General features: G+C 39.0%; 1 protein-coding gene across 3 annotated transcripts in view; it reads left to right on the top strand.

Annotated features, from left to right (window-relative positions):
* Window positions 1–19,509, top strand: part of DLG2 (discs large MAGUK scaffold protein 2) — a 911,187-nt gene that overhangs the window by 754,144 nt on the left and 137,534 nt on the right. The window lies entirely within an intron of this gene.

The following is a 19,509-nucleotide window of genomic DNA, read 5'->3' as shown; positions in this document are numbered from 1 at the left end:
TTCTTACAGTAAAGAATTTCTTCCTGATATGTAATCTAAATCTCTCATCTTTTATTTTAAAGCAGTTCCCCCTTGTCCTATCACTACTGTTTGTATAAAAGGCCTTTTCCCTCTTTTTCAAAGGTCCCCTTCAAGTACTGGAAAACTGCAGGGAGGTCTCCCTGAAGCCTTCTCTTTTCCAGGCTGAACAACCCCAGCTGTCTCAGACTGTGTTTGTAGGAGAGGTGCTTCAGCTCTCTGAGCATCTTCATGGCCTCCTCTGGAGCCACTTCAGCTACTCCACTTTTCCTACATTGCAGAGCCCAGAGCTGGACACAGCACCCCAAGCATGGTCTCACCAGAGCAGAGGGGCGGAATCCATCCTTTGTCCTGCTGGTAAAGGAAAAAGGACTTAGTGGAATGCCAAAGTGATTGTCCATGATAATTAAGACCAAGGACTGTAGTGGTATTTTTTAGTGGTGTTGGGAAGAAGCCTTCACAGTCACTTTTCTTCATTTTCTTTTTTTTTCCTTTTTTTCATTCCACCCCCATCTCAGAACTAATGATGGAGATACAATGCTGATTTGGGAGATCCTTTGTTGATGTCCATAACCTACCACACGCATACTTACAGACATGTAAAAGTCTACAAATAGCATAAGGACTGGGGCAGCAGAGCTTGAAGACCTATGAAATGTTGTGTGCTCACTTTCCAGTTCCATCTCCTGAACCAAAGGAAATAACATACCAATATTAAATTCAGTGGCATTTAAGTGCTGTAAAGCAATTATGCTTGAGATCCCCAGGAAATACTGGTAAGGGTAATAGGTCCAGAAATTAATTTTTGCAGGATTTTCCTATATCCCAAGGAGAAAATATGACCTATGTTTGGGAAAAAAATTATACTTACTTTTAGATGTTCTGGGTTTAGCGGATTCCTTTTAGCAGTGCAGACTAATTGTAATGCAATTGATTTGAGAATGCATTGGACTTCTGAAGGTGAGGTTGTGTCAGAGAATAGAGACTTAGAACCAAGGACAGATGGTGGTAAGTTTGGAAAGCCTGTCACCTTATACCATGGGTCTATTTTCCCCATTGTTTGCATGACTTCCAAATTATTATCAATGTCAAATCAGATTTTTCCAATGCTGTGAGTTGATCTTTGTAGACTCACATATGGCTGTCAGTTAATACAAATTAATCCATATAGAATGAAATGGAAGTTGATGAGTTTGAATTTTAAGTTGTCTTTATAATTCACTGTACTGGGAGGTGTATACTGTGCCTCCTTTAGATACTCCAGGACATGAACAGTAATGGAACAGCAAATATACCATGAGAAAGCCCTGCAGTGTGAAAATTCAGACCACATCTTTCAAAATAATTTCATGCTTTGTTTGTGCCTCTTTCTGTTTACTTATTAACAACAGTTAAAACACCAGCAAAGACCCCTAAATTCAAAATATTGTTTAAAAAAACCCAAGAACATTTTCACTTCTGTTTCTGAATGGTATTAATGCCTGTACATGCTGTCAGTGTGTCTAGGAGGTGTTGGAGGACTTGGGGTTATCTGAAAGTGAAGGAGAAAGTGGAAGGCTCTGTGGTGAAAGATCCTACAAGCATCTGCAGAGAACGTAGGGATCTGAACACTGAGGATCCAGCATATCCCAGTGGTCATCAGGTAGCAGGAGGGTAATCTGGTGTATGGAGAGAGACAAATTCAACTTGTGCTTATGAACAAGCCATGAAGCTCATTGTGAAATGGCTAAAATGTACAATGATTTTATAGGGATTGGCATTTTGATGTGATCAGAGAATAAAGTGCTGAAGCTTGGAGATGAATTCAAATACTGTGAAACTCAGGAGAGATTTGGGAGACAGCAACTGTGTTCCCTTTGGGATGTCTCTGTCACTCTGATAAAGCAGTTACATGAAGGAGGAACTCTGATTCACCTCAGTAGTTCTGTTCGAGATACTTAATGCTAAACTAAGCCGCTGTTTTGATGTAGTTGCTTGTGACTCACTGATAATATAAGTTTTATATGCAAAAATGCTATTAGTTTAAGGGTATCTGGCACCTGGGATAGATGATTTCAGAATTTGTTGGCAAATATAGGTCGCTGTTTTTTAATGCATAGCCAGGTTCTATTAGTGACTCTAATATTTGGGCTAAAGAAAAGGAAATAGTCTAAATGGAGAATTAGTCATCATTAAACAATTCAGAAATAAGAATTTTTAAAAAGGTTTCTATGTGATCTTACACTGCATAACAATAACTAAGTTTTTTCACAGAGGCTTTTGTTCGTAATCATTATTATTATTGTTATTATTGTTAACCACTTTGTACTAATAACTTTGAAACTATATTAAGAACTAGAATAGATAAGGTGAGCTATTTAGATAATAATCACAGTTGGGAAGCGCTGTTGTTCTGGGGTGGAATCCAGGTTAGGGTATGTGCCTTTGTGTCTGTAGCAGGGATGTTTTTGTGTGCTTATACACCCTGCTGCATGCATAGGGAGTACATGTCTTCCCACTTTATCTAGGTATCAGTAGAAAACACCAGGAGTCAACAGGAGAGGTGAAGCACTCTATCTGCTCAGGGCCCTGTGCAGCTGAAGTGAGTGTAGATGACCTTCTGGCTAGCTGGGGAAGTGTTGCAGGAGTTTCAGTGTTTATATGGTTGAGCTGCTTTAGTCCCAGAAGGTAAAATGACATCAGCTTTGACTTGAGACTTCCTCTGTATAGGTTTTATGTGAACTTTTAGGGCTAAATCCTAATTCCCATGGGTAGCACTAATCTGTTATTACTATTTCATGGTGTATTTTAACAGATGATGGTGGAAAGGGTCTTCATGGCATTTCTAAATTGAAATCCCAGTCTCTGATGTGTTGAACTCAGTTTATCATTTAAATATAATGAGATATTTGCCTGTGGAATAGACAACATTTGAATAGCTCACAGAAGAAGCAGCTTGACTTCATGGTACTAATAAGTAGGAAATGGCCGCAGTTCCTGATGTGTTCAATTATTTCTGCAACATCTTCTCAAACATATGAGCAAAATTTCTGCTTGCAGTCACAAGAGAGCAACTCTGAACTGACAAAGCTGTGTGAGTAGCGCTAGCAGAAGTGAAATTTGGGACTTGTGATTTCAGTTTCGTTTCTTTAGACCACAACTTTCAGGGAAATGAAGGGTTTGAGGAAAACTGCTTGGTAACTGACAGCTCCCAGAGGATGCATTATATCTTTCCCACATACTTCTGTCTGATATAACTTGACAGCATCAACACTGTTGATGGGTGTAAAAAGAGGATTCCTATATGCAACCCAGGCATGGGAATTGTCACTGATTCAGGTCTGTAAAAAGAAACCTACAAGAAGTGTCCTTTCCCCACAGACATCTGTTGGGGATGGTACTGGGTCTCCCTTTATTTTTTTAACAGAATTACCAAGGAAATGAGAACATTTTCCCTGTGTAGATGATTATTGTGTCACTATGGAATTATTCTGATGACACAGTTGTAGTTTAAGACATTGAAAACACATTTTTTTCTCTATATAAACTCATATAAAAATGAGAGCAATTTGCTCATTATCCACACATTAGGTGTGGTGTGATCACGTGAATTTCTTTTCTTTTTTTAATCCTTTATGAATTTAAGTTATTGGGTTTTTTTCATACCTCAGAAACGTATTTGACTCAATTGTCTGAAATCATTAGTTGCAAAATTAAAAGCACACCGAATTACCAGCAGTACAGATGACTTCTGGTGTTGTTTGTTGTCTCATTAAGCCTTGGAAATCTTTATTTTAATATATTAACATCTCTTTTGGTATTCTCCAAAGATCAGTCTTGGGTATTTCTTTTTACTTAGAGTGACTGTGGTGATAAAGTTTTCAATCTCTTAAGCTGTACAGTGCATAGAAGAAATTAGAGAAATAGTCCAAATAACAGTAGCTCTCAAAAGAAAATAAAAGGGTTTTTTTCTGGTGATAGGTGAATGGTCATTTTGTTAACAATTTTCTTCCTGAAATCCCTTTACAATTATTCAAGGCTGCCCCTTCTGTTGAAATATCACCAAATCTTTGATTACTAATAGATTGCTTTTGAAAGGTATGGAGCACAGCCTTCATAAAGTATGGACAGACTATTAAAGAATGATTCTGCTGTATTATGCCATCAGCTGTTTCTTCTGTTTAGCAATAATTGCACATCTATAAACCCCAGAATCCCAAAAGAAGTCATGCTGGAAGGGACATCATCTGATGCACTTCTGTGGCTAAAGTCAGGTCAAGACTTGTGTATTTTCAGCAAAGCTGATTCCACCACATCTCAGGATGATCTCTTCCAATGTTTAATTGCTCTCATGGTGATGAATTTTTCTCTTACATCCAGACAGAATCTACCCCAGAGAAAGTAATTTTCCTTGCCTCTTGTCCCATCACAGCTCATCTCTTGAAGGGAGCACCTCCATCTTCTTTGTAACAAACTTTTGAGCTTTGGAAATCAGTAACTAGGTGCCCCCAAGCCACCTTTTCTCTAGGCTGAACAAAACCAATTCCTTCAACATTTCTTTATTAGGTCCTCCAGGCTCTAATAACTTTCATGGCTCTTGTCTAGACTCTGTTTATTTTCTTAGTACCTCTGTTGGTCTAGAGATGGGTTAAATCTGGACAGGATATTCCAGATGTGGTTCAACAATGCAGAGGAGGAGTGATATAATTCATCCTAATGTAAATAATTTCAGCAGAAGCAGGTCTTTCAGAAAGCTAATGCTAGAAGCTGGTTTCTTGCTAAAATTTGTTGACCTCAATGCTTTTCCTTTGCTTCTAAATAGACATATGGCTGAAACTAAATTATTTATGTATGTGTCTGGATTTCATTAATTTTAGATTCCGTGTAATTGATAGTGCCATTTAGATTGATTTCTCCTGCCATTTATCACTTGCTTCCACCAGTGTTCTTTGACCAACAGCATTGTCTCTTTACTGACATTTCAGATGTTGGTGTAGCATCAGTATAATTCATTTTTTTTAAGAAAGGAATGTCTGATACAAGACCTTTGGACTTAGCTGCATCTGTTCACTGATTATAATGTGATGTTTCAGAGAACTTGATTTGCATTTTTGCACAACCTTTCATTCAGGAGTCTTCAGGCATTTATCCAAGAAAAAAGGAGGCAGAGAGGAGACCTTATCATTCTCTACAAATACCTGAAGGAAGTTGTAGTGAGGAGCATGTCATTCTCTTCTCCCAGGTAACAAGTAACAGGAGGAGAGAAAATGGCCTCAGGCTGGGGAGGTTTGGTTTGGAAATTAGTGCTTAATTCAAAGGTACACACCCTTTGTAGAAGCACTCATGTCAGGGCCAGAGTTCAAATATCAGCATGTGTAATAATACAGCTACCAGTATCTTACCTTAACAGAGGTCCTCAGAAATATTTTCATCTAAATTTGGGTGCTGAGATGTGAAAATATGGGCTATGTACCACCTCAAGAACATGGTCAATATAGGCATGACTGCTATCTAGTTAAATGATCCACAGTGAAAAACTACTTTTTCCTCTTTAGAACATATAAAGCTATCTGAAAGTACTTGAAAGTACAGTCATACTTACAAATGATTGCTATGCGGCATGGGCTCCATTTCATGAGAGCTGCTTTCACCATCATGCTGCTTTCATTTGTGGACTCTAAGGAGGGAAGAAAATTAGGTCCTTTTAAGTAAATATCATATAGAAAAAACAAGCCACCATAAAAAGAGATATTCAGAGATATTCACAGCAAAATTTTCTTTCAAAGAGACTGGTGCTCTGACCAGGTACAGAGTGGTTTCACCCTTTATGCTTAGAACCACAACTGTATACACAGCACTTGAAATTTTGTACATTCATTGATCTTTGCATTTGGATAAGCCTTTAAATTATTTATCTCATTTGATTAATACAACAACCTTGGATGAACTCAGATCATTTTCTTCAGATAAAAGATATTGTTCTGTATTGCTTTTATAGCTGCATTATCACAAATTTCTACTGGTAAACAATTTAGTATGAAAAAATATGGCTTGCTTTTCCTCTCTTCATGAAATGTTTGCAGTCAGATGACAGTGTTTATGAATTTGTTTGTACTTGATATGGTTCAGTGAACAGATTTTGTGATCACTGTGTAGCTTTGTATTTGCCAACTAATGAGAAGAGGTGTTCAGGCAATTTCATGAAATTAATGGTTTGATTTTGATGACAGGTCAGCTGTATATCCTATATGTTGTTGCTTTTTCCTCACCAAGCTCATTGTGTAACTGGCTTCATCTTTGTTTAGCTTGTGTCCATCTCCAGAAGCAGCAAAGGGCTTCTCAGAAGGACAGCAAGATTCAGTTCTGGCACCCCACAGAGAAGGATATGGTACAGGGGAACATCCAAGGTGCTAAAACTGTGAATTTGGAAAAGAGTGGTGATAAGAATGGGACCAGGATAAAAAACAGTAAAAAAACCCTGAAAATTGCATTTGTTGCTCTTGTTGGTAAGGGAGATAAATAGTGCCTGTGTGAGGGAGAAGAGTACCACAAATATTACTCCTTACAGCTGGCTTTCCTGTGCTTCAGATCTTGATCCTTCCCTTTCTCAGCACCAAGTAAAGTGAGATCCATAATTATCGAGTCTGAACTGTGGTGGGGGATGAGGCAGATGAGGAGGCAAAAACCTGCCACTATGGCAAAAGTGAAGCTCAAGAACAGGAACAATGGGAACTCATCTGTCCATGGAAATTATTAAACACTTGTCACTAGAGGCAAGATTTGTTGTCTGGTAGACACTCCTTGTTCTAGGACCCACTAACCTTTTGATGAAGGTCTCAGTGAGGACTGTGTAAATAAAGGCAGAAATGGCATGTGGAAGCATGTTTGTCATGGGAGCAGATGGGAAGCACTCTGAGCATGACTTATTGTGCATAAATATAGTGTTAGTTTCCTACTGTTACAAGTAAATTAATGACATCACCCTTCTCTCTTTCAGCTAAGTTGTCTTTATTTCTTCACAGACATGACTCTCATGGAAGTCCTGTTTCCTAAGAGTAGTCAAGGAAAGGATTAATTCCTGGGGGAATTCAGAATGGTTCAGGATCTACCCTGAGCAAAGAGGATGCTGTGCCTGTGGCACGGTGTTGCTTCGCAGGTTGTGGCTTGATGGAATCCATCTGTAGGGCTGTGGACCAAGCCCCTGCTGCAAAATGATGTAAAGAACTGGTGCCCTGTCAGCCTAGGCTGCCAATTCAGTCATTTTCAGAAAATTTGACTGGTTTTGTGTTCATATGGCACCCTCTGTGCCTCTAAGTCCTAACTTGATGCCAGATCAAATATCCTCTCTCACAGCAGGCATAAAACCAGCAGCTGCACATACAGCAGCAGAAAGTCTAGCACAAGCACTAGGGGGTTGGTTGGGAAGGTGAGTGTTTACTCTCTCTTGCACCATAAAAAAAATGCACTTGCTGGTGATAGAGTGGGCACCATGCAATTGTGAGTTCTCTAGCTTTCCACCGCCTGCCCTTGGATTTAGTTTTCATCACACCTACCAGGTGTATTAGATCACTGAAGCAAACTTGTAGGGGGCTGTACATCTGCTCACATTAAATGTTACTCAAATACCAGTGCTACAAAGCATCCTCTGAGCTCGTTTTCTTAGGTGCTTACATTTAGTAGCCTGTAGTCGTGCCACTGCCAGTTAATGGAAGTCAGAGATTTAGATACCAAATAACTGTGCCTGGGCATGTTTGATCATGGATTTCTCTCTTTCCTTGCCTCTCAAGTTTTATGGGATTGCCTGAGTCACAGTAGGTCCAGCCAGTGGGGGTTAACTGAAGGAAGGATTCCTGTGGATCAGATCATAATCTTTTGGTAGCAGCTCCCCAGCTGAAGAGTTAAGCTGGCAAAGCTGCAGCTGTAAGCAAACTGTGAGCAGTGCAGTCTAGGAGAGAGCAAAGATGCCAAGAAGAGTCCATGTTCAAAAGAAGGCATGCTTTTTGGGAAAAGGATTTTCTGCTCTTTGACCAGCTCTGCTTCTCACCTGGTTTTATCTACATTTCTTTTTTAAGTCTGTCTTTGATTTACACCAAAAGAGCAGAATTGTGCCTAAAGGACACATTTGTTTGTCTAGTTCCCACTACGGAACCAGGTTTGCACTTTCCACTGTGCTTTTATGCACTTAGTAGCACTGTGAAATGCAGTAGTTCGGGTTTGTTTGAAATCACAAAATAACTCTCATCAATGGCTCTTTTTGCTTTGCTTCAGTCACAGAATGTGTGTGGTGTAAAACTTGCACTGCCCACATTGTCCAAAATTTTGCTATGCACAGATGCTCAGTAAATTGCATACCGCCATCTGTGGCAATATTATTGGCTGGAAGAAGGTTTGAATTTGGATTTAGTGTATTGTATTCTGATTCAGTTTGAAACTGTTTTCATTCCTTTGAATTATGGGGGTGAGGGCTCTGCCGTTGTAGTCTGCCCTAACATTAAAATATTTCTGAGTTTAAGCTGAAAAAGAAATCCAATTTAAAGTAGCAAGAACTGCAGTGTTCAGACTTTTGAAGCATCCAGTAAATTTTCAATGGCTTAGTGCATGCATATGCCTGTGTAATAGCTGTGATCTATTCACATGGAATAAGGATTTGAAACAGAAAAAAGTGCACTAAATATCTGGTAAATATATTTCTGGAAAGTAAATGGGCATTTTCTACAATAACCATAGTGCTGAAATATTCACTTAACAATTTTTGACTGAGCATTACAAAGACTTCTAAAAACTGAGCAATGAAATTTTATAAGAATCTTGCAGAACTGTTATTTTATCAAGACAGAGGACAGAAGGACTGTGATTTGCATGAATTCAGCAAAAGCAATAGAAAGAAAATTCAGGCATCCTGTTCCACAACCTTATTTTAGCCCCTCAAATGACATTTATACAAGGAAACATAAGTACATGCACTTTTCAAGAAAAATCTTCACAAGATTATAGTTGCTTATTAGGTTATGGCACACATTGCTGTGTGCCATGATAAAGTACCATTTTTCTAAGCATCGTAATCTTGACATTTTTACTCATCATTTTTCTTGTTCTAATTCCTTAAACAAATAGGTATTCAATTTTAAAACATCCTGTAAATTCATGGCCCTGCTGGAACCATACTGAAAGCGCTACCAAAACTGCTATTTGAGTGTTGCAGAAATACACTTTGTTCTCACAGCAACCAGCAAATTCTAATATCTCCATCAAAAGAGCATGCACTGTGTTTGTTATCCAGGAAAACATTCAGGTCAGATCGTGTTCTTTTTGAGGTTGCTCACACTTGGTGCTGGTTTTTACCTGCAGAAGTGTACAGTCAGCCTTTCTCAACAGAACCAGGGGGTAAGAAATCAGCTCAGTTAACTCACTCCAGCTGAAATATTGCTTTTGAAGAATCAGAATAATTACATTGGAAGGCGGCCTTGCCCAAAGCCCTTACGTTCTAAATTCCATGGGGTTGCTTAGGGCCTTGTCTAGGTGGTCTCAGAGACCTCCAAGGATGGCAATTACACAAGCCATTCCATTTTTTGACTGCACTAACTACATTTTTCCTTGTGTTTAGCTAGAATTTTCCTTGCTGCACACAAGAATCCATTGATTCTTGTCCTGTCATTGATTACCTCCAAGAGTTTGACTCTGACTTCTCTGTGGCCACTTAGTAGGTGGCTGAAGAAAGCTCTCTCCTCCAGATCAAACTAACCCAGCTCCCTTGACCTCTCCTTGCACAGCAAGTTCTCTTCCCTCAGCCAGATGCTTTGCAGGTTATGAATGTCCTTCTGCATTGGACAGAATTCCAGTGTAACCTCCTGAAATGACAAAGCAGGGATTAATCCCTCTTCTTAACCCTCTTGTTATGCTTTTAATAGTCCAGCCCAGTATGTAGTTCTACCTCATTGGAAAGGCTCAGATTTCACCTGTAACAGCACCATTTATTTGTCTTTTTTTGCTTCCATTACCAAGAGCCTCCAAGTTTTAATCGATGATGAAATAGTGGTGATGGCAGTGAGATTGCCATTTTTCTAGCAGATAAGGCAGAGTGCTGTTTTTCAGGTGTTTTTAAGTACCATTTTGCAGTAAGGTTACTGATTAGCTTGTAACACCAAGTGGAAATTTCCCATTTCGAACACTTAGGTGCTTGGCAAGGTATCCAGAGCTTTTCTCTTGATATATAGTTTTACTGAGTTTCAAGCTGCATTTTGATGCCTGTTTGCTAGAAACTGGGCAAGGGCACTGTTTGGTATGAATGTCCCAGCTGGTATTTTTAAGGGTACACCATTAAACCTGAATCAGTATTCTAACTTGATACCACAAATTCTGTCATCTTAATTATTCATCTGTTTTTGAATGCATCAAGTCATTATTCTACCGTGTGAACACATTGGGTGTTCTGCTTGGTGTTGGATTCTAGCATCTGTGTTGGATTATATTACTTTTCCTAACAAAATCCATTTGGACCAAGATACACCACATTTGTGAAATACATAAGATCACGGTTTTTCAGAAGGATTGGTAAATGGTTACATTCAGCAGTTTCTCATCACTGTTTCAAGTTTGAAAAACTATGTCTTTCTCTCATGCCCGGGAAGTTTTCAGACATTATATTTCATTAAATTCCCAAGCAACTGAAGTTACAATCTTCAGAGGTGGCAGGGTGACTTAATCTGACATCATCTCAACTTCAGCTCTGTAGAAGATTTGCTCATCATTTTGGAGCTGTTTGTGGTTAATCATATTAAAAAATATAGTCTTGCCCATTATCTCATTTTGGATGCTCCTGTTAGATTTAGAAACAGCCATAAACTAGAAGAGAGTTCCTCACTATTGTGTGGGGAAAAAAAATAAATTAGAATGTAATTACAGACCAGTTGAGTTGCATTTACTTTTATGTTTAGATAGTGGAGGTTCTATCCTACCAAGTGTGGGGTGGAGAAATCTTCCACATAGAAGTTTCTGCTCTTTAGTTCTCAGGGGTAAAGTGTGGAAGGGTAGAAGCAAAAATAACCACTCAGGTAACACCTGATCCAAATGTACTCAGAAACCTGCATGAATACATTTGATTTAGCCATAAGGTTTGCTACCAACTGCTCTCCTGAGTTTCCTGGGATTTTTCAGGTAAGCTGGCCCAGCCTGCACTAAAGCACATGCTGCCTCTGCTAGTGGTGCATGAACGGGTTGCAGGAGGATCTGTGGGTGATACACATCTCTGCCCTACAGACAGATCCTGAAGGACTGTTGGCTCAGATGTGGAGCTCAGGGCATAGTTCATGAAGTCTGTCTCCCTGGAAGAAGTGGTAATTGGACTGGACAGATTTGGACTGAGGACTTAATTTAATGTCTTTTAAATCTTAGTTTCTTCCCTTTTCATACCACAAGTAGGAAATCAGAGAAGGTAGATTATGACAGGTCAGTCCAGGTTTAGAGTGCTCTGACTGTGAATTGCTGTAAATGAGAAAGTACTATGCAGTCACAGCAACATACTCCTCTGTCTTTCCAGCTGCACTTTCCATGACAGAGTGATGGGCAGAAGGAAGAATGACATCCTTCATGCTACAGGGAAAAAAAGCAGAAGTGTGAAAGAATCTAATGGCCATAAAATAATAAGAACGTTACCCTAATTCACTATCTCTAAGAGGGGGCTTCATGCCATGCTGTTTGGGGCATCTGGGGCTGCTGGACCATGGATAATGAAGTTACCTATGTGTATAAATGACTACTTCTGATATCTTACTCTGGCTGAACATGAGACAGAATCTTTCTGAATACAAAGTAGTGCAGGATGACTTCCATTACAAGGAGCTGATCTGCTCTCTTGAGGTGCTGAGAGCATCCACTTCCTGAGTGCAAGAAGGGTGTCAAAATTGCACAGCCTTTTGCAGAGTTGTGCCTTAAAACTCTGTACCTCTAACAGATTAACAAGCAAAATAGTAGAAAAACTGAGTGGGGAGTTGCCATGGTGATCATAACATTTGATAACTGCAAATAACACTGCTCCATACAGCAACCGTGAACCAGAATACAAAGATGGCATTTCTTGTGACCAAAAGTCCAAATTCTTAGAAGCCTTGACTCATTCACTGTCAGTATATTGATAGTTAATTCAATTTGAAGTTTATCTTTAGTATGACTTCACACTCAAAACACGTTTCCTGTTTTGTAGTCCCCTAATGAAATGTCAGGGACTGTAAAGAGAGAAAACTGAATTCAGAAAGCTGTGTGGAGATGGTAACAAAGCAGATATCTGTCAGCTCATGGTTTCCTCTCTGCTGCGTGGCTATAGGTACAGGATTCCTCTTGTACAGCTTTGAAAGGACAAAGGATGCAGAAATGGGTTCTTTGCCTAAGCCAGCCTGCCATGGAAAGTCACAGAGAACCAAGGCAAGAAGTAATGCATCTGTCTCTTCCTTTTACACCCTGTCTTCTAGATTTGTCTGGCTAGAATTGAGAAGCAGAGAACTAAGAAAAGGCAGAGTCACCACTCTAAAACAGAACAGATTTAAGCTTTTTGGTCTGTTACTATAGAGGGGCTGTTCAGTCACCTTTAAAATAATGTTCTAAATATGTAGCTACTGCATCTCCTAAATCTGTAGCTACAATTTTGTGAGACATCAGACTTTGACTAACTGGAAACAAAATTTGTTTGCTCTCACATTAGCAGCCATTCTGTTCCTGATTACTAATTTAAAGTTTCCTGTTGATTCTGCTCACAAATCTAGAAGTTACTCTAGTAATAAGCAGAGAGACTCAGAGCTACCTCCTCAGAGAATGGACTGACTAATCAAAGCATCAGTTAAAGACAACATGATGTTGCATAGGCACCTTGGGAAAAGAGAAGATTTTGCAAACTTATTGAATCCTATTTTAGATAAAATTCCTGTAGTCCAATTATTATAACATAAAATTGATGTCTTTATGATTATCAACAGATTTTGACAGCCTAACTTCACTTCAGGCTTGGTCATATTTTTTTCACAGAGACGTCAGTGACTGTTTTCTAAGACACAGGGAGATGCTGTCAAGTGCACTTGTGGGAGAAAGTGTTCCATTTGCTATCATCTAGCATGGCCATCGAGCTGAGCTTAATGGGACTGACACAGGATTGGATCAACAGACTGGACTATCGCCAGCCTTTTTTTTCTTTTTTTTTTTTTTGCCCCCATTCATTCCAAGCATAGAGATTGTAATTGCAGACTGACTCTTTGAAAGACACTGAGTCATCACTGTCTATTGCAGTGCTAAATCTTATTTTTGTATCACTAGCAAGTACTTTTGAAGTATCCCTGCTATTGGTTCTGTGCTCTTAGTCTCGGTGAGTCTGGGTTTTGTTTGTTTACTGCAATTAGGTGATGACTGTGAGTTGTGAATAAAGCCTAGGGGGAAAGGGCATAGAAATACTTATTTCTGGCAAATCAGAAAGTGCACATTGTTCTTTATGTTAGCATATGACTCAGTCAAGAAGGTAAAAGTTTCTGATTCAAGATTTGAATCAGACCATAATTTTCCATGCATCTGTTGCATTTCTGCATCCGCCTAAACTATTTTACAGATGATAGTAAAGTCAGGTGTGAAGGTTTAGCAAACTAAAGTTGTCCTTTGACTCACTTGTATAAAAATACATTATCTGTAACTTTAAGAAAATGAGAAAATAGTAAAAACTCAAATGTGAATATAACTGATTGAATTACTTCTTTCTTTGAATGTTTAAAATTTAGTTAGCCCTTGTTTAAAGGGATATAAAGGTTAAGCAGACATACATGATATGAGGAAAGGGGTAATTTTAGGATGTGTTTTTAGATTAAAGGCTGTTGAGTCTCATGTGAAATTGGGGAATCTGTCTCAGTTGGACATTATGGGAGAGGCAATTTTGGCAAAGCTCTGTGTGCTTCTTTGTAGGAAGGGAAAAGTAGCAGTACTAAGCCCTAAAGAAAGAATATGAGCAGGAACAAAACAAGAAAGGCAATAAGCTAAATATTAAGTTATGATGTAGCAAAACACATAGAGGGGAGCAAAGATGGAAGGGGAAAAGCATATGGGGGATACAGCTCTTCTCCAAGAGACACAGAGACACAGACCTTGAAGCTTTCTATATATCTCTACCAGACGTAAAATCCCCCAGGGTCCCAGTGCTTTCCTCTCCTGCAAGTGACCTGAACTCTTTGCTTAAAAACTCCTTCCCACAAGCTGATAGGAAGCAAACAGCTAGGAGCAGGCACAGGCCAGCTGGGAGCTGGTCCTGCATGGCAGATGGAGGCTTTAATCCTCTGTTAGGAACTCTGTCATCGATTTCTGACTTCCTGTTTGTGTTCATCAGTGACAGTGATTTGCCTCTTTCATTTCTCTCCACTAAGTTTGCCTAGAGCCTGGTACCTATCAGCAAAACCTTAAATGAATCAGAGTTATAAGATGTTCAGTCTTAACAGGGAAGTACATCAATGAGAGAGAAACAGCAGACAATGGAAGTCCTCCCCCTACACTTTACACTGTGCCAATATATGGCACTGCAAAGCATCCTTCATTGTTCACCTACGTTCATATTTTGTCATTTCATGAAATTAATCCTTTCATGATTGCTAATTACTGTGTTTCTCATTAATTTCCTTTCTTGGAGGAAAACCAGCCCTCAGAAACACAATGATTGTTTTCAAATTTGCAAAATTGTTACTCATTGCAGAAACAGGATTGCCTTTTCCACAGAAACTCTCCTAATCTGTGCTAGATCCTTCTGGGAAATAAGTTTTATTTTGCATGCTGTTGAGAGCAAAAAATTGGGAAGTGACGCTAATGAGAAGCCACTAATAATGACGACTGAAGATCAAAATATTGGAAAATCATAATAAAGAAGATAATTCCCAATTAAAACAGATCGGGATTTTAAGGGATTTTTAAAATGAGATTATCCTAACTAACTAAAACTGATTTCTTTGGTGAAAGTATACTGCTTTCAATTTAAATACTTCCAGAATTTTCCTTGTTACATGAATAATTACCAACAGTGACAGGAAGAAAGGAATTCAAAGGACAATTTCAATCTCACCTAACTTTAGCCATATAAAATGTAGGTAAATTAGTTATCTGATTTTCTCTTGTGAATAACAGAGAGATAAGCACCTACTTAGTGCATTTCTACGATTCTAAAGCACATCCAAGACTTATTCAAGGAATTGTCCTGATGATGCCAGAACAACTGCTTTAGGGCAGAATGATACCATTTGGAAGCAGTCCAAAGAGCAAATCCAAAAGGAAATTAAATCTATTTAGAAAAATAAAACAAAATAAAAAATAAATAATTGGTTGTTTTCAGTGGCTGATCTCCTGTAGCTTGTCTTGTAACAGTGGAGGAGCAGCACTGGTGTGCTTTGGGGTGTGGGAGCGCACCAGGACAGAGGGCAAGGTCACACTGGCTGCAATGGCAACCCCAAAACACCTCGATAGCAGCAAGCTGCAATGCAAAATCCATGCAGGAGGACCAGCAGAGCACTGTAGGCAGGCAAATAATCCTTGCAGTTGGCAGCAGTAATAGATACCTAAGTGCAGCAGGACTACGAGTAGCTGGTTCACATCTGGCTGGTCTAGAGCACTTCAGAGCAAGTAGGGGTCTGTCTGCAAGAGAGTAGATAGCTGGTGGTCAGAGAGGCTGGTGAGATATATCTGAAATTGTTTGCCCCTCTGCTTGCAGAGGTTTTGATTTGTGCACATATGCTCTGGGAAGATCTTAGGATTCACAATGTTTCGTCTGTTTTGCACTTAAATTTTCTCCCTGTTTTCTCCATGGCTTTAATAAAAAATAGGTCCAGATACTATATTCATCTTTCCTCTTCCCTTGCAAAAAGCACTCTCAGAGTACAAAAGTCTACATTTTCAATACTTAGCACCATAGGAAAGCCATTGCTATGATTTTTTCTGAGGAAATGCAGCTTTGATTGTGGCTCTTTGCAGTTTCCAAGTTAGAAGGTCATGAAACCACACCATGGTGGTAGAAGATATAAGGAGTGTAATTATCTTTGCACGCTCAAGCCATGCCATGAACAGTCATGATGCTTTATAAACCTGTGAAATAGTTGCTGGCTGAACCCATAGTCAGCATCCGTGTAGAAGGGCAGTGACTACAAATGTTGGTTCAGGGAAGCACACCAACTGTTAGATTGTAATTTTCTTTTTTTAGTTTAATTTCACTTGAATCAAAGCATCTGTTTAGACAAAACCTTTCTTAAGAAGCAGAAATCCTAACTGGACAGATTAAGAGATTGGAAAGGTCAGCATGCTTTATTATCTGTCCAGTCAGATACAACTTTGGTATGTGAAAGGATATTTAAACTCAGGACTTATACATAAGTTTCCCAATGGTATGAGCTCATTCTGACTGAAATCAGAAGAGCCTGAGGTGTGGGTGGTGAGGCACTGACAGAGGTTGCCCAGTGAAGTTGTGGATGGGTTCAAGGCCAGGTTGGATGCGGCTCTGAGCAACCTGGTCTAGTGGGAGGTGTCCCTGCCCATGGCAGGGGGATTGGAATGGGATGACCTTTGTCCTTTCCATCACAAGCCAGTCTGTGATTCTGTGATGTTTTTGTAATTTTTCCCTTGACCAGGAACATTTTGATGTGATGGGCTGCTGTATTAAAGGACTGCTGTGCTAAACTTCCACTAGAGAAACTTTTGGCTCCTTCAGTGGCAGTGCTGGAGATCAAGAGTTTTGCATGGGACTGCTCTCCTAGAGATATACCAGTGCTTGATTACAGGAGATAAGGAGGGAAATGTGACTTGTGGCTATTTTTTTTATATTAATTCAGGTGCTGAGTTGCAGTAGGAACACAGTTCCAGTTATACCACACTGTAGTCTCAGTTAATACTTGAGTTTCATTACAGAATCCTCCTGCTGTTGATTTTGACTCTGAGTGGCTTTCTTCTTCCCAAGATCTCTGGGGTCTCATCTGTAACTTGTATCTTCCAGTGGGGAATGGATTTTGATGAGGGACCTGTGGAGTACACTCATGAGTGCTGTATTAACTTAAAAGTTAAAAATTTTGCTGCAGGCAGTGCTTTGTACAAAGTGGCAAAGCATTATCCCTACCCATGGGATTTATGATAACATTAATCATAATGAATTACATTGGTGTCTGTGTGGCAGTCATGACTTTTTTCTACAGCCGTCTTTTCTGCCCTACAGGGGTTGTTTCTTTTTCATGCCGGTCAATGAGCTTTTGCTGTGATCAAAGCAAACATGCAAATGTAAATTCTTTCCATAAAGGCACAGGGGAAAAAAAAAATCAAGCGTTAGGATGGATGGGTACTCAGTAACAGATAAAGATACTGTTTAAGGGGCACCCTAAGGCAGTTTATTCTGACCGGTTTGTTTCAGGTAAATGTTTGGGAGACACTTTTATAATGAAGAAGCTTTCTGGAGTCAAGGGCTGCTAACATAGTCCTTTCTAGTTTGAGCTCTTTTTTTGAAACATCTGCCGGTAATGTTAATTCAAAAAAAACTATGTGAATTACAGTTTACCAAGACTGAGGTACTTCATTATTGTTTTAAATATTGTCCCAGGTTTAAGAAAGGAAGTGTTAACAGTTTGAAAAGAAAGATTAATAAGGTAAGAAAACATCTCCCATGTGAGACACCAATAAACTGACCAAATTTTGCGGCTGAGATCCAGTTCCTGACCTTACAAAACACAGAAATTATTGAGAAAATCTTCTTATGTCACTGTAGGAAACTGAAAGGATTGTTTGAAATGTAGAAACTACGCTTGTTCCTCACTGTGACCTTTTTCCTTGCCGATGTTCCTAGCTGAGGCTCCCTCATTTTGCTCCGTATCATTTCCTGCGGGCTTTGGGTGTCTTTTCAATGTAGTTGATTTCTGGAAACTGAAGAGCAGATGGTTAGTGTTTGTAAATTGCCAAAGCCCCGTGACTTTAAATAGATAGTTGCCTTGAAAATTTGAGCAGCTAACATAACTATTTAAGGGCTGTATAATCCTTTTATTTGGTCCTCCCTTACTGTCCTGTATAAAATGAAAATTGAATCACCTTTTTGGACTTCTTAAATGATAGAGATTCTTTTTATTTGCATCTCACATAGTTTAATGATAATACACAGTTTTAGATATTATTCAGATTCTTCACTTTAAACACAGATTTAAACACGTAAGCATTTTTATAGCTTTACAAATACATCAACATATTTGATATTATTGACAGATTCAAGTTTTGTGATTCAGCAACATATATTCTACAATGAACATAAAATTATAGTAAAAATAAACAGTATAACTTAAGGCTTTATTTTGTATTTATTTAGCAGATTGTGATCTAAAACTTTTGCCCAACAAATAAACAAAAAATATCAGATTTAGCTTGTAGATTGCAGTTATAAAAAAGGGCTCATATTTAAAATAAATTTATAAAATCTGATTCAATCTTGACAGTTTTATTGGTATATCTATTGCTGCCAAAGGAAAAAAAAAGATTGAATTTATATTTTGCAGTGCATTTTATAGTCATTGTTCTAGCATTTCCTTTGTAATAGAAGGAATAAATCAAAACCATGTAACCCACCCTTACATTATTGCAAATATATCAACCAATATTCTGTCTGTATGTTTTCTTTGCTGCAAGCAAAGAGTAAAGGATTATTTCTGCATGCCCATTAATCTCACAGAGGAATGAGCTGGGAACTCCATCTCACCGATATCCCTGAGCACCAGGTGGGCATCTCAGTCCCCTGCAGGTCTTGAGGTTCTGAGTGTGTGTTTCACCCTCTCCGCCCTGGCAGGTCATTGTGCTTCATCTTTACCCCAGGATTGTTTGCCTTCCCCTTTAATCCTCACCTGATTCCTCCTTGTCCCTTGAAAGGCCCCACGTACCTACACTTCTCTGCCCATTAATGAACTCTCTGCACAAGAGATACCAAGACAGGTGATGCTTTTTTCTGCCTGTTATGCTCTCTCCACAACTTATGCCTTTTTCATCTGTTTATCTCTAAGGAGGGAGCAGCTCTTCTCTAGGTGTGTAATTCACAGCACAGCAGGTCTCCACATTTAGGCAGCCTGGAGCTATTCACTGTATTAACGAGGTTATTGATGATAACAAGGTTTTAGGGGTGGCTTTTTCTTTGTTACTGCAACCGATAGGGCAACACACTTCATCTTTCAGATCATAAAGGGCTAGAGACCAAGGGAATATATCCCTGGTTTGACATGCTCCAGCTCTCTATGGTCCTTCCATACTGCTCATTGTGTGGACTAAGAGACTGAATTCTACAAACTACCTTATTTATAAATGGTTTCTGAATTGATATTTTAAGTGGTGTTGCAAGAAAAATAAAACTAACAGTATTACTCTGTTTTGTTTTTTTTCTTTTGGCTTGTGTTGTAAAGCCTACATGTCATCTTATTTTGGAGCCAGGTGCAGAAAATTGATGTTATTCTACTTTTTTGTTGCTACTTTGGTAGCAGAATATGCTGAAAGCTGACTATA

The sequence above is a fragment of the Geospiza fortis genome, unplaced genomic scaffold (assembly GCF_000277835.1).
Source record: "Geospiza fortis unplaced genomic scaffold, GeoFor_1.0 scaffold16, whole genome shotgun sequence".
NCBI classification, from domain to species: Eukaryota; Metazoa; Chordata; class Aves; order Passeriformes; family Thraupidae; genus Geospiza; species Geospiza fortis.
This window is presented reverse-complemented; position numbering and strand designations above follow the sequence as displayed.